This window comes from Monodelphis domestica, chromosome 4 (assembly GCF_027887165.1).
Source record: "Monodelphis domestica isolate mMonDom1 chromosome 4, mMonDom1.pri, whole genome shotgun sequence".
NCBI lineage: Eukaryota > Metazoa > Chordata > Mammalia > Didelphimorphia > Didelphidae > Monodelphis > Monodelphis domestica.
The window spans coordinates 367,003,140-367,018,158 of record NC_077230.1 but is presented as its reverse complement, the minus strand read 5'-3'; positions in this window follow the sequence as shown (position 1 = coordinate 367,018,158).

Genomic DNA, 15,019 nt, shown 5'->3' with positions numbered 1-15,019 from the left:
CTAGGGTTGGCAAAACACTGCCTTTGGGACAAGCCTGCCAGGAGCTTGTGCAAGTCTTCTTCCCCTAACCCCCCAAATCTTTCCACTGAAGCCGAGATTTCATTGGTACAGGGAACTTCTCTCATGGAAACCATCCATGCAGAACGGACACCTTAATGCCAGTTAGAGAGTGGCCTGGGCTCCTAAGAAGTGGCTTTGCCCAAGTTCACAGTTAGGATGTGTCAGATAAGACTTGAACCCAGATCTTGGCAATCCTAAGACGGCTTGTTTACTATCCCATACTGCTTCTCGGATCTCTCTCTTCCGAGGTGAACTTAGCCAGTCATCTTTCTTGGGTATTCCCAGTTTATAAAGCCCTTTGCTCAAGACGGCCCTAATGAAGTACGTATTGTGAGTATTATCTCTGTTTTACAGATGAAACTGAGACTTAGGGAGATTGTGAACTACTTGCCGTTATATGTCTAGGAAATGTCAGGTTCTGGACTCGAAACCAGGTCTTCAGTTTGAAGGCACAGTACCTCTCCTGGCCGGTTTGTCGTTGGTCCGTTGCTTTTCAGTCGTGTCTGGCTCTTTGTGCCTGCATCTGGAGGTTTCTCAGCAGAGTTACTGGACTGATTGGACATTTCTTTCTCCAGCCCATTTTATAGATGAGGAAACAGAGGCAGACAAGGTAAAGTGACTCGCCCAGGGTCGTATAGCTGGTAAGTGTCTGAAATCATATTTGAACTCCTGAAGATGAGTCTTCCTGACTCCAGGCCTAGAGATCTTTCCACTGTTCCACCTACCTTTACACTTTTGCAAAAGGAGAGGCTTAGGCTAGATCCCCAAGGTTCCTTTCTGCCCTAAAGTTTTTGTTTTTTAATTTTTCCTTATTTGATTCCAGTAACAAATTTATATGTACTTTTTCTAAGGTTACATGATTCATGCTCTCTCCCTCCCTTTTTCCTACCCCCCTCCCAAAGTTGACAAGCAGTTCTTCTGGGTTATACATATGTATTATTGCTCAAAACCTATTTCCATATTATTCATTTTATAATAATCTTATAAAACCAACCCCCCCAAATCATATACCCATATAAACAAGTAATAAATCATGTTTTTCTTCTGCATTTCTATTGCAACAATTCTTTCTCTAGCTGTGGATAGCATTCTTATAAGTCCCTCAGAATTGTCGTGGATCAATATGTTGCTATTAGTAGCAAAGCCTGTTATATTTCATCATCCCACAGTGTTTCAGTTACTGTGTACAACCTTCCCCTGGTTCTGCTCCTTTCACTCCGCATCAGTTCATATAGAAAGCTTTCCACCTCTTTCTGAAATCATCCTGTTTGTCATTCCTTACCATCTCTGGGACACAGACCTAGTAGTGGTATCACTGGATCAAAAGGCATTCATTCTTTAAAAACCCTCTTCCTGCCCTAAAGTTTTATGACTGGCCTCAGTTCATAAAATGAGAAGCTGGATCAGACTTGTCCAAGGTCATCTAGCTAGTAAGTAAATACTGTATTAAACACATACATGCCAGACACAGGAATAGAAATACAATTTAAAAATATACGTGATAAGTGGTAGAGCTGAGGCTTGAATCTCTGGTCTCCTGGTGCCAAGGTTGGTGTGCTTTCTGCAGCCCTACAGAGTCCTTCAGGAAGTTTAGTGACTAATCCCATTCTTGGAGATGGCTATTTCCTCAAACTAATTCTTCTCTTTTCCGTTTTGGTCTATGATTTTCAGCTTGATCACTCTAGTGAGCACATCATTTTAAACATCTTTCTCCCTCTCCCTAAACACAATAGAGTGGGTTAGGTTAGTTCAATTTTGAGCTGAAAGGCATTCAGCCCAAGGAGGCTACCCTCTTGTCGAGCCTTTTACATCTGGTCTTGCTGGAAGACATATAGAATAGACTGGGAGTGTGGAAGCTGCTTCAGTGCCATTGTTTAACCTTCTTATCTTTCAGGGCAAAAATGTTCATGATGTAGAACACTTTTTTTTTTAAGCCCTTACCTTCTGTCCTAGAATCAATATTGTATATTTATTCCAAGGCAAAAGAGCAGTAATGACTAGACAATGGAGGTTAAAAGTGACTTGCCCAACTAGGAAATGTCTGAGGTCAAATTTGAACCCAGGACCTCACATCTCTGGGCCTGGCTCTCAATCCACTGACCCTTCCAGTTGCTCCCCTAGAACACTTTCTACATGACACCTTCCCTGATTTCCCCCAAGCTGAGGATGATCCTTCCTTGCTACTCCTAGAGCATTTGGTATGACTCGGTCCTCTGCTGCAGCCATAATCTTGAGTGCCTTGCTTCCTATTTCTCTATGTGGTCTCACGTTAGTAGATCTCTGGCCCCTTGACAGCAAGGACAATGGCATTTTTTACTTTGTTATATCTGGCACCTAGCACTCTATCCTGCTCTTAGTGAATAGTTAATAACTGCTTGTTGGATTTAATTCACTGGAAGGAGGCACCGTACAGTGGCCAGAACTCTGTCTGGTGTCTGATGACCTGGGTTCCAAGGCCTCCCACTTCAATAGATTCATGTCACCTGCAGGCAAATCAGTTACTCCCTCACTCTCGATTTCCTTTCTTCCTAAAATCAGAGTAATGCTGTCATTTCCTGTTCATTGGTTTTATTTTTGCCTTTTGTAAGATAGAATGCTATGAAAATGCAAATGTTGCTCAGAGAGGATTATTTGTTTCTCTGAGAATGAGATTCTCTGCGCACTAAGCTCTTCGATCTGGGAAGTGGAATGGTGTGACTGTGGGGAGATTCTGGGATTGCCCACTGGTACCCTGAGTTTAGAAGACTTGGGTTGATGCCCCTTAACTTCCCTGAATCGACTTCCTAATTTAACAGAAGTATAATCATTACTTTGCTATCTATTTCATAAGGTTGTTATGAGGAACTTGGTCTGTCAACTCTAATGCACTTATAGAAAAGGGAGGTGGTGTTAACCATCCACAGGGTTCTTCCCTGGTACTTCACTGTGGTGCACAAGTGACCCCGAATTTTGAAAGTTTTGCCAACTGAACCCAAGTTCTACTCTGCTAGAAAAGCTTTGAACAGGTTCTGGCAACAACCTGCCTCCCTGGCCACTACCGAGAGGCTCACCATCACTAATAGGCTGGCCATGGCAACTCAGAGAACAGAGAAATACAAAATGGCCCTCATTCCCTACAAAATGGCATTCCCTACAACAATAAGATTCAGACAATTTTTTGACAAATGTGATCCATGTTAAGTGGCCACTGGGTAGGCATTCCACTAGAAATGAATTTGATCAATCTTAATCTTCCTTAAGTGAAACCGGAAGATCCAAAGAACTTGCACCTACATTGAAGAATGGCAAATAAAGGAAGTGATGGAGCTGATTTTATCTCAAACCCAAAGACAACAAAAGTATCATTTCATTGAATATTTGGTTATTCAATATAGCAAGTAGTTAGGATGAACATTTGATTTTCAAAAAAGACCACCATGACAATAACTGCCAATATGTGCCAATATCTTTTGCAGAGATTAAAGAGAAAAAAAATTCATAAGCAGCTTGAAGAGATCCTCCAAATTAAATACACTTTAATACTCAATAATAATTAAATACACTTTAATGCTTCAGTGCAAAGACGAGCATAAGGATGCCATCAAAGAAAAAACTTGCAGAAAATGGTACCGAAGTAAAAAGTGAAAGGTGAAGGCATATATATATATATATATATATATATATATTATAGAAGCCACATACCCATAGTATATTCTTCAAGAAAAGAGTGAGGAGGTACTGGATATGGCAAATGCCAAATAACTTTAAAATATAATTTTTAATATTTTTAGATCATGAAGTGACTGGTTACTAGAGTAATTTCTGAGTCAGCTACTTTGTACAGTCACTGTAAACTTTTTAGAGCAAAGATGACAAATTAAATAAAATTTAATTTTATTTAAATATAAAATTAAATAAAAATGCAAAAATACAATATACAACTAAAGCCATTACGGTCTGACTTATTAGTTAAGCCATCAGAAAATGGGTAAGGGATATCAGGACAAACATTGACAAAAACTATCACTCTTTCCAAAGGAAGTTTAACAGATTGATCACTAGGATATCAAAAGAGCCTTAGAGGTCACTGCAGCCTGCAAACAGACATATCTTTGCCTAAACAAAGAGAGTTGTTTATTTTGCCAAATATACATTTGTTGGTAAGATCTTATTGTATATGGGCAGCTAGGCAGTTCAGTAGATTGTGAGCCAGAACTGGAGAGGAGAGGTTCTGTGTTCAAATTTGGCCTCAGATGCTTCCTAGTGGTGTGACCCTGAGCAAGTCACAACTCCCGTTGCCTTCCTTGGACTTCACAACTAATATACAGTATTGATTCTAAGATGGAAGGTAAGAGTTTTTTTTTAAAATCTTACAGTGTAAGATGGCAAGAAATTATGAGTCTTTTGGCTTTATGGAACAGAAGAGGAGTAGAGGTAAGAAATTTATAAACTGTTTAGTAAGATCATTCAAACTAAAGATCATGGTGCTAGTGGTGGGGCAGCATTGACTGAAAAGACAGCTACAGACATGAAAAATGGTAATAAGCCTCCCAGCCACGAAGGTGAAACCATTAGATTTGAATATATTACAATCTCTACTGTGCTGATGAGGAAATAGAAATGTCACTAAAGAAAACAAAAGACATTGTTGATAAATGTGTGAGAAGGGAACAGTCTGTAGCAAGTGATAGATATCTCTATAGTCACATAGTTGATGACTAAAAGGTTCAGAGAATACAGGTTTTTTTTTTTTAATCTGACTATAAAAAGCATTTTTATTCAGGAGAATAAAATGCCACCTCTCTGGAAGAGAGAAGGCGCTCTTACAACAAGATATCTCCATGCATGTCAAAGTCATGCAAGATTCCTTGAAAGATGTTACAGCAGAGAGAGAAACCTTTTTGATCCAATTATTAATGGTAAATGAGGCATAAATGAGGAAGATGGATGCCTGCCAAGGTTATTTGCCACTGCTGTGGATGATGCCTAGTGTAGAGTCCAAATGAAAGAAGGATTTCCTATAGATAGGTCCTTCAAATTTTCCTGTTTACAGATGACCTTGTGCCAATTGCATCCATTCAGAACATTGCAGAGCTTCCTGAATGAGATCTGTAACCATATTAAAATGGCTTGGCCCAACCATTCACACAGGAAAAACCAAGCTAATGAGGAACACCCATTGTCCAGATTACAAATGCATTTGGAGGGACAGGCCCTAGATTTGGCTCAGCTATACACGTATCCTTGTTCAGTCAAGGTAGATGGATGACAATCTGAGTCCAGAATCAAGGAGGAAGGGGTGAATGGATTACCAAAATAAACCCCAATTTCTCCTTGAAGAGTCATGTGGTAAATTCTAATGACCCTCAAGCTCTCAAGGCCTGTCTTTTTAACATCAGTATTCTTCCATTGCTGAAGAATCAGCAGTGGGTCATCCAAAAGGCAATGACAAGAGAGACATGGTGAATCTGAGAGAGCTGCCACTGAACAGGACTGAAGAATTGAAGAGGAAGGTTCGTGTAGGGGATAGCAACAGAGAAGGTATATGGGCAGAAAAGACAGACTGGGCATGGAGTAGGATCCAGGGCTAACTGATGGCCAACCCAAAGGCACCATCAAGAGAGAGAGAGAGGAGGGCGTGCCCTGCATGGAGAGAGGATAAATGCTTTGCTGGATTTATGGGAGAATAGGTACAGGAGTCATCCCACAGGATGAAAAGGCTCTAGAGTCACATTAATAAATCCTAAGTATCAAAGCAAATAAAAGACTGGGGGAGAGGGGAATCATCACTCACTGACTTTAAAAATCTGAGGTGGCTGGCATGGGACAGTAGGCATAGGCTTGTCCAGACACAAGGCAGAGCCTGACTCGTGTAATTGGAAGAACACTGGTTTGGGAGTCAGAGCCTAGCCTGGACTGGGGAGGAGGGTGGAAGGAGGCGAGAGATCTTTTTTCCCTTACAGATGAGTAAGAGCTGTAAATTGCACAGATTTGATCAGAATGATCTCTGACTTCTTCTCTCAAATCCTATGATCCTAAATTACAAAGAGGCAGATTTTGGCCAGATGTCAATGAATTTCTTAACTATCAGCTTTCTGAGAGTGGAGAAGGGCTTCCTCAGGAGATCCAGACCCAGAGGGCTGAAGTGACTTGCCTAAAGTCACAGGTAATAAGTATAGGCAGAATTTTTAAGACCTGGTCATCTGACTGCAAATCATTTGCTCTTTCCACTACAGCAGAGCAGAATCAGAATAGATTCGAGCTTAAAGGCAGGAAGCAACAAAGAAAGGGACCCCTGTTTTCCTTGTTTTCTATTAAGGATATGGGGTTGGGGTGGGATGGAGAAGGTAGAGACAAGGTTTCTGGGGAGGGACTGAGCAAAAAATGTAACAGGTGAGGCTCTAGTACAGCTGTTGGGAGGGGCTTTCTGAGACCTTTCCAGCTACAGAACCCAGCCCCATCTCTCTTTGCTCAGACTTGCCCTGCTGGTGGGGCTCAGCCAGCAGGAGGGAGCCGGACCTGCAGGTGCTGGTAAACAGACAAATTTCATCTTCCAACCCTGTCTGTGACTTCCTTTTGGGAATAGGGCCTTTAGGTGGCAATAAGATGCATCATGGGGCCTCTGAGAAGGGAAGTTCCACCAGGATAAACATGGGATGTTCTCCCTGACCGCCTAGAGCATTCCCAGCCCCACACCCATTGTAGGGCACCCATGTAGCTTCAGAACTACAGGTCTTTGGATTCATGACCAGATTTTGGAAACAGGTGGAGCTTCCTTTCTTCTTGCTTCCTTGTCCTAACACATCTGACAGTCATAGATAGCATCATGGGATTTAAGCTACAAGTCTTAGAAATTAGCTAGTCTAATGCCTTTTTTTTCCCCCTCACAGAAGAGAAAACAAATTAGGGCACCGACTTACCCAGGGTCACGTAGCTAGTAAGCGACAGCTGGGATTCAGACCTGGCTCCTCGTACTCTGAATCCCAGGTTGTTTTTGCTTTTCTTGTGCTCCTCGGAGAAGAACATTCATCCATCTTCTTCCACTCAAGAGAGCCTTGCCCTCTCCTCCTCTGTCCCCAGGCTCCAGCCTCTCTGCCCTCCTTCCAGGTGACAGTTGTGTGGCCACCTCCCAATTCAGTTCAACAATATAGAAATCTTCTGTGTGCAGAGCATTTGTGTAACTCCTAGACTAAAACAGTTTAGTAGGAGAGTAAGACTCATGTTACTATCTAGCATCCTGGTGGTGTGGAGAGTGCTGGATATGGGGTCATGAGGCCCAAGTTCAAGTCCTAACTTGTTTAGTAAATGTATGACCTCAGATAAACTATTTAACCAACGCGGACCTCAGTTCACCCATTGCAAAATGAAGAGGTTGGACCAGTTAACCTCTGAGGTTGTTACGAGCTCTCACCAAGGGCAATGGGAGATTGGAAGAAGCTTATAACCAGGGAGCATTAGAGAGGATCAAAGAAGGCTCCCTGAAAGAGGTGGTGTTTGCACTTTCTCAACAGTCCAGTGAGGTGGTAGTTGTAGTTGACAGAGAAACTGAGGCTCACAAAGGAGTCTCCCCAAAGGCATTGCCCTGACCTACAGAGCTGAGGACTCCAGCCTGGAATCCCTCTAGGCTTCCCCCTGAAGGGGATTATTTACTATCCCAGAACTGGAAGCCAAGGCAGGGGGGAAGAGCTCCTGTCTCTTCCCAGAAGATTAGAACAAAAGGGGCCTGAACCACCCCCTCATTTTATAGATGAAGAAACGACTTGAGTTTGCAGAATTAGTCGGGGGCTGTGCCAAAGACTCGAACTGGGGTTCTGGTTCCCAGTCTGCTGGTCATTGCATGCCACCATGGTTCTCGGTCAGGCCTGTCCAGCCGGCTTTCGAGCTTGACAGCAGACTGAATCGGAGCTGGCCTCTGGAGTGGAGGAGGAGGCAGCTCCCTGGAGCTCCCCGGCAGCCTCTGACTCTTGGCGGGCTCTGAGGAGGAAGCGCGGGAACGAACCCGGCCAGGGCTTGAGGTCAGAGGGGTTGGCAGCAAATCCAAACTGGGGCCTGCTCTCTGCTGCTTGAGTTTAGCCACTCCCTGGCGGGTGCCTGGCTTGCAGCCCAACCCACAGGAACAAAAGAACTCCTTGCCCTCCCTGGCTCCCCTCCCCTCACTCCCGGCTCTCCCCGGCTTCCCCTGGAGCAGTTATGGGGCCCCACTGGGCTCTGAGGATGGGGCAGAAGCGGCCAGGCAGGGAGAGGTGAAGACAATGGCAGACGTTTCCTGGCAGCCACCCTGTGAGAAAGGGGTGCCAGGAGCAGCATTCCCACTGTACGGGGGCCAGACCAAGAGACAGGTGCAGCGGGAAAGCGACCTGCCCCGGCCCGGCTTCTCAGAGGCTGAGGCAGCATCCCGCCATTGCTGGCTTTGGAGCTTTAGAGGACTTCGAAGGCCTCCAATCCAACCCCATAATTTAGCAGATGAGGAAACTGAGACCCGGAGAGCCAAAAGAGCCGTGGAGGCCATCCCGTCCAAGCCTCTCTTTCACAAATGATGAGCCTGGAATCCGGAGAGCTGCAGGGACTTACCCAAACCAGTCAGCAGCAAACCTACCTACGGTGTGCCACAGGATCGGGCTGAATCAGGTCATTCCTCTCTGCCTAATTGCCTCTTTTTTTCCCCCTGTCAAAAGATACAGCTTGGCTCAGGCTATCTAAATGTGGATGGGCAGGGCCTCTTGGCCGAAGAACCCCGGGCCCAGCTGAGCAAGGGCCAGACTTAGGATCAAGTTAAAATCACTAGCCCTTTCTGAGCCTCTTTTCTCACTCTAAGCACTTTCTCCATTTTAAAGAGCAGTTCTTTTCTTCGGGCCTTACAGACCATCCTCTGGAAGCCCTCCACCATAGAGACCTTTCCTTGCTCTTAATTCTGCAGGCTGGCTCCCAGCCTCACCATCCACCCAAGTGTGCTCTCTTCCAAGTTACTGATGACCTCCTCATCCTTCTTGATGTCTCTGTAGCCTCGTCCTCTTCTCGAGGCTCTCTTCTTTTTCTCTCCGTGTTCTCGACTCTTCTCTTTCCTGCTTCTGCTCCCTGTGTGGCTGCCCCTCTCCATCTTTGGGTCCTGTGAGTGTCCCCCAGGACTCTCCTCCCTTTAGACTCTTTCACTGGGTTGTAGCAGCTCCCAAAGATTCAGGAACGATCATCTTTGGGCCAATGATTTTCACATCTCCTTATCGAGATCTAAACTCTCTGCTGACTTCCAATTTTGCATCTCCGATGACCTCTCGAATCTCTTCAACTAGATGATAGACTTATTAAACTCAACAGGTCCAAAATGGAGCTCGTCTTCCTCTGCAAACCCCCCTCTCTTCAAAATGTCCAACACTCTTACCCTGAGGATCTTCCCAAACCATTGTGTCCTCACTCTCCTCTTTAGACCCAATCTTTTGCCAATATCTGTCCATTTTCCCCTCAAAACAATTCTGATATGTGCCCCATTCTCCTTGGATCCTTGTCACCCTGTGCCTAGCCTCCCTGGCCCAAGCCTCTCCTAATTGCAGTCCGTTCTCCATTTAACTACCAAAGAGATCTTCCTAAAGCAGATTCCCTTTTCCCTGTGGGATCCACTCTAAAATCCTCCAAAACTCCAAGCCCTGCCTAACTCAGACCTCCCACGCTAACAGCGAGACTGTGGAGCAGTCCACTGTTCTCAGCCATACAGTGATCCAAGGCACTTCTGAAGGACTTCTGGCACAGAATCCCATCCACCCCAGAGAAGAGCTGATAGCGTCTGCAGATCAAAGGCTGTGATTTTCCATGTTATTTCGGGGTTTGGGTTTTATAGGAATATTTTCTCATAACATGACCCATATGGAAATATGTTTTGCAAGATCATACATGTATAACCCAGATCAAATGGCTTACTCTCTCCCGGAGGGGGGAGGGAAAGGAGGGAGACAATTTGGATCTTATAATTTCAGAAAATGTATACAAAAGATGACATGTTTGGGAAAAATAAAATGTTAAATAAAATTTGGGAAAAAAAAAGGAAGTCTTTTCCAATCCCCACGAATTTTGGCGCCTCCCCTCTGTTGATTATCTCCAACTTCCATAGTTGTTTGCATGTTGTCTCTTCCATTAGCCGGGCAGGGCCTGTCTGGCCCAGTGTCCCCAGTGCTGGCATAGAATAAGTAATAAATGTTTATCCACTGACTGATAGCCTTCTTGAGTGGGAAGGAACCACAGAAAGCTCTAGCGAGGATGCTTAACCCAGTCTTGAGAACTTAAAACAGTTTTCAAATAACTATTTTAATGTTTCTTATGTATTTTATACCCTTAAAAATGTGATTCTGAGGAGTTGATGGGTTTCACCAGAATGCTGAGGGGTTCATGCTGCAAAAAGGTTAAGAACCCCTTCTCAGGCCATTTGTGGGTTAAATAGTCCTCCAGTCTCTGCTTGAACACCTTTATCAATGGGGAGCTCACTACCTAAAGAAAGCTACCTCTGATTGGGTAACTGTTAGGAAGCCAGGCCTTAAAAGTAGAAAACAGTAGCTGTGTGACCCTGGGCAAGTCACTTGACCCCCATTGCCTAGCCCTTACCACTCTTCTGCCTTGGAGCCAATACACAGTATTGACTCCAAGACGGAAGGTAAGGGTTTAAAAAAAAAAGTAGAAAACAGAAGAGAACAGGATTACCTGCAGGCTAACCCCAACAGCTGCTTTTCATCTGAAAGGAGAATGTCTCCTTTAGGCACTTCCTAATCCTGGGAGATACATATGGGGTGTGGTTTTTCTGTATAGAGTATACATACCCTAGAGTTTAAGAGACTTTGATGCAGAAAATCTAGGTCTTCGTCTATTGGTCCCAGAGGTGACCTTGGGCAAGTCTCTTTCTCTCTCTGAGGCTTGGTTTCCCCATCTGTAAAATGGGAGTCATACCACCCACCTGGGCTGCCTCGAAGACTGGTTGGGAGAAAAACACTTTGTAAATGGCAGAATTCTAAGGAAAAGGAAACTCATTTCTGTCCTTTGTTTCCCAATAAGGTGGCAGGATGAAATCTGGATTTGTGGGTGAATCAGATTTAAATGAGATTGGCCTCACTCTTCCAGAATCAACAAAAAGACACAAGATGGTGGCCTGGGATGCAGTGGGTGTCCCCTGCTTCTTCCCCGTCTGCCCCTACCCCCTTCTTGGCTGTTGGAACAAAGCCAGGGGCGTCTTCCCCAACCTGGGGGAGACCCTCCAGAACTCCCTGGCAGCTCTGAAGCCTGTCGGGTATCCTGAACCTGATCTAGCCCATTGGTGTGGCTGCAGGTGAGAACTGCATATCAGGGGGACTGACCAGCCCCAAAGCAGGTCCTGCGGCCAGAGTGCCTGTTCCCTCCAGGTACACCCCCCCATATGTGGCCCTGGTTAGATATGGGGGTGCCCCAGGCATCCTTTTGCTCCTGCTCTCCCCTGGGGTCTGAGGCCAGCAGCCCCAAGAATCTCTGAAGTCTTTCACTCCTTGACCTGATCTGTAGGAGGTGGTCAGCACTGGCTTATGTGGGCCCCAGGGTGACCCCTCATCCTGGCAAATCAGTCAAGCATTTACTGAGCACCTACTGGGTGCCAGGTTCTGAGCCAGAAAATGAAGACAAACACGCCTAAGTGACTTATCCAGGGTCACACAGCCAGATTTGAACTCACAAGTCTTGACTCCAGGCTGGGCACTCTATACATTGCATTAGGACCCAGAGAGCCCCAGGCCCTGCACACCCCAAACCACAATTCTGTGCCACATTCTAGAGATATAAAGAAAAGCAAAAGATAGTGTCTGTCCTCCATTTAAGAGGAGAGACAGTATCTTTACAAGTATGTACAAACAAGTCAGATACATTGGAAATCAGAAATAATCAACAGAGGGAAGGAAGGCACTAGCATGAAGGGGGATTGGAAAAGGTTTCTGGAGAAGGTGGGATTTTATTTTATTTTTTATTTTTTAAATTATTATTGTTTTTAAATATTTTCCCGTGGTTGCATGATTCATGTTCTCTCCCTCCCCTCTTCTCTCCCCACTCCTGGAGCTGACAAGCAATTCCCTGGGTTATACATGTATTTCATGTATGCATACATGAAATAGGTATACTCGATACCTAGTTCCACATTATTCATTTTTGTAATAGAGTCGCTTTTAAAACCCAAACCCCATTTTGGACAATGATACCTGGATGACCCAGTGGAACTGCTTGTCAGTTCAGGGAGGGAGGAGAAAAGAGGGGAGGGAAAGAACATGAATCATGGACCCATGGGAAAATATTCTAAATAAATTAATAAAATAAAACCAAAGCCCATCCTATACCCATATAAACAAGTGATAAATCATGTTTTCTTCAGCATTTCTGCTCCCACGATTTTTTTTCTGTTGATGTGGATAATTTTCTCCTACGTTCCTCTGGATTGTCCTGGGTCACTGCATTGCTGCTAGTAGAAAAGTCCATTACATTCGATTGTGCCATAATGTATTTGTCTCCGTATATAGTGTTGTCCTGGTTCTGCTCATTTCGCTCTGCATCAGTTCATGGAGGTCTTTCCAGTTCATATAGAAATCAAGCAGTTACTTATAGCTCAGTAGTATTCCATCACCATCAGATACCACAATGTGTTCAGCCATTCCCCAGTCGAAGGGCATCCCCTCATTTTCCAGTTTTTTACCACTGCAAAGAGTGCAGCTATGGATATTCTTGTACATGGCTTTATGATCTCTTTGGGGTACAAACCTAATATCGGTATGGCTGGATCAAAGGGCATGTAGTCTTTCAAAGCCCTTTGGGCACAGTTCCAAATTGCAGGAGATAGGATTTTAGCTAGGACTTAGAAGAAGCCAGGAGGCAGAGAGAGAGAGAGGGGAGAACATTCCAACCACTGGGGAAAACCAGCAAAATTCACTGAACCCTAACTGTGAGTCTGGAATGTGAGCACCTGCCTCATCCAGGTGTGAGCTGGCTGTCTGCATGGGTGGTTCTCAGATCATCAAGAGATGAGGTCTTGGGGGCAGCTAGGTGACTCATTGGCTAGAGTGCTAGGCCTAAAGATGGGAGGTCCTGGGTTCAAATTTGGCTTCAGAGATTTCCTAATCATGTAACCCTGAGCAAGTCATTTAATCCCCATTGTCTCCCTCTTAAAGCTGTTCTGCCTTGGAATCAATACATAGTATTTATTCTAAGAAGGAAGATATGGGAAAGAAAGGAAGGAAGGAAGAAAGGAAAAAAGGTAAAAAGGAAAGAAAAAGCAGTAAAGAAAAGAGAAGAAAGGAAAGGAAGAAAGAAAAAGAGGAATAAAGGAAAGTAGGTAAGAGAAAGAAGCTAAGGAAAGATAGAAAAGCAAAAAGAAGAGAGAAAAGAAGAAGGAAAGAGAAAGTAGGAAAGAAAGAAAAAAGGTAAAAAGGGAGAAGGAAAGAGGAAAAGATAAGAAGGAAACAAAGTAAAGAAAGGAAGAAAGGAGGAAAGAAGATACGAGATAAAGAAGGCTAGGAAAGAGGAAGGGAAAGAAAAGGAGAGAAGATAAGAAGGAAAGTAGGAAAGAAGGAAAAAAGAAAAGAAAACCCCAAATGGGGTCACAAAGAACTGGGCATGACTGAAATACTTCCTGTTGTCCTTCTTTGGGCCTCAGTTTCTCTATAGGTGCTATGAAGCATCTGGATTAGATTCTCCCCTGAGAGGCACCAGGCTCAGCAGTCAGGGACTCTGTCTCCCTCAGCCAAAGTCCCCCCCCCCCCCCCAAAGGGGAGGCTTCTCTGGACCTGGATCCTGGAACACTGGAGGGGCTCTGGGTCCCACAGGCTCACTCTGCCCTCTAGTGGCCAGAGCAGCCCATGCAGCTAGATGTGCACACATTTCCCAATAGGGTCACTCCTCACCTCTCCAAGCGAAGGGTCTCAGCGACCCCAAGAGCCTTTCCCATTATCCCCTCCTCGCTTCCTGAGGAAGCCCTCTAGAAGGGAGGAAGAAGCTGCCTTATGTACCTCGTAATTAGCAATATAGGATGTAAGATCGGGGAAGCCCACATTGTCAGGCGGAGAGCCCCAGAACGCAGGATGTCAGAGCGGGAAGGGGCCTCCTTAGAGCCCAGAATATCAGCCGGAGGGCCATAGAACCCAACTGAATCTGAATTAGGAGGATCTGCTATCCAACCCCAATAATAAGAAAAAAAAATATATATATAAATTAAATAAAGATTTGTTTGAATAAAATATGTAATAATGTATCAAATATTATATAATAAGATTTGACTAGGGAAACCTTTGAGTTGGGAAAAAACCTAGCAGGAAGGAAATAGCCATTTATGGAGCTCCTCTTATTTGCCTGGCACTATGTGAGTGCTTTACAAATATTTGGTGTGATTTCACCACATCCCTGAGAAGTAGAGACTGCTATTATCCCCATTTTAGTTGAGGAAATTAAAAGATAGGAGTTCAGTAACTTGCCTGGAGTCACAGGGTTATTAAGTGTCTGAGACTGGATTTGAACTCAAGTCTTCCTGTCTCTAGACCCTTTACTCACTCCTCTGTGCCACCTAGTCACTCATTCTAGCTTGGTGCCTTTTGTCTAATCTTCTGGTTTTTGAAGCTCTTAAGACCTGACTGATTTCTACCTTTACAATCCACCCAGCTCTGACATTCTCTGTTCTAAGACTCCTGGCGGTAGGTTACAGACTCTAAACCCAGCAGGCAGAAAGTTCAGAAGCAAATAGTAGTTGTATGGACCAGGGTCTCAGCTCCAGCTTCTAACCCAGTCTAAAGTTTGCAAAGGAATTACTAGGACAGAAATCCAAATAAACAAAAACAATGTCTATTTGTCACTCGGAATCAGGGGACTGCTTAGTCAGTACTTAGCACATAGAAGGCCCTTCATAAATGTTTATTGATTATAGAGAATTAAGTCAAATTTATACAAATACAAGCCATTCCCCAATTGACAAATGGTCAAAGGATATGAACAAGCAGTTTTCAGG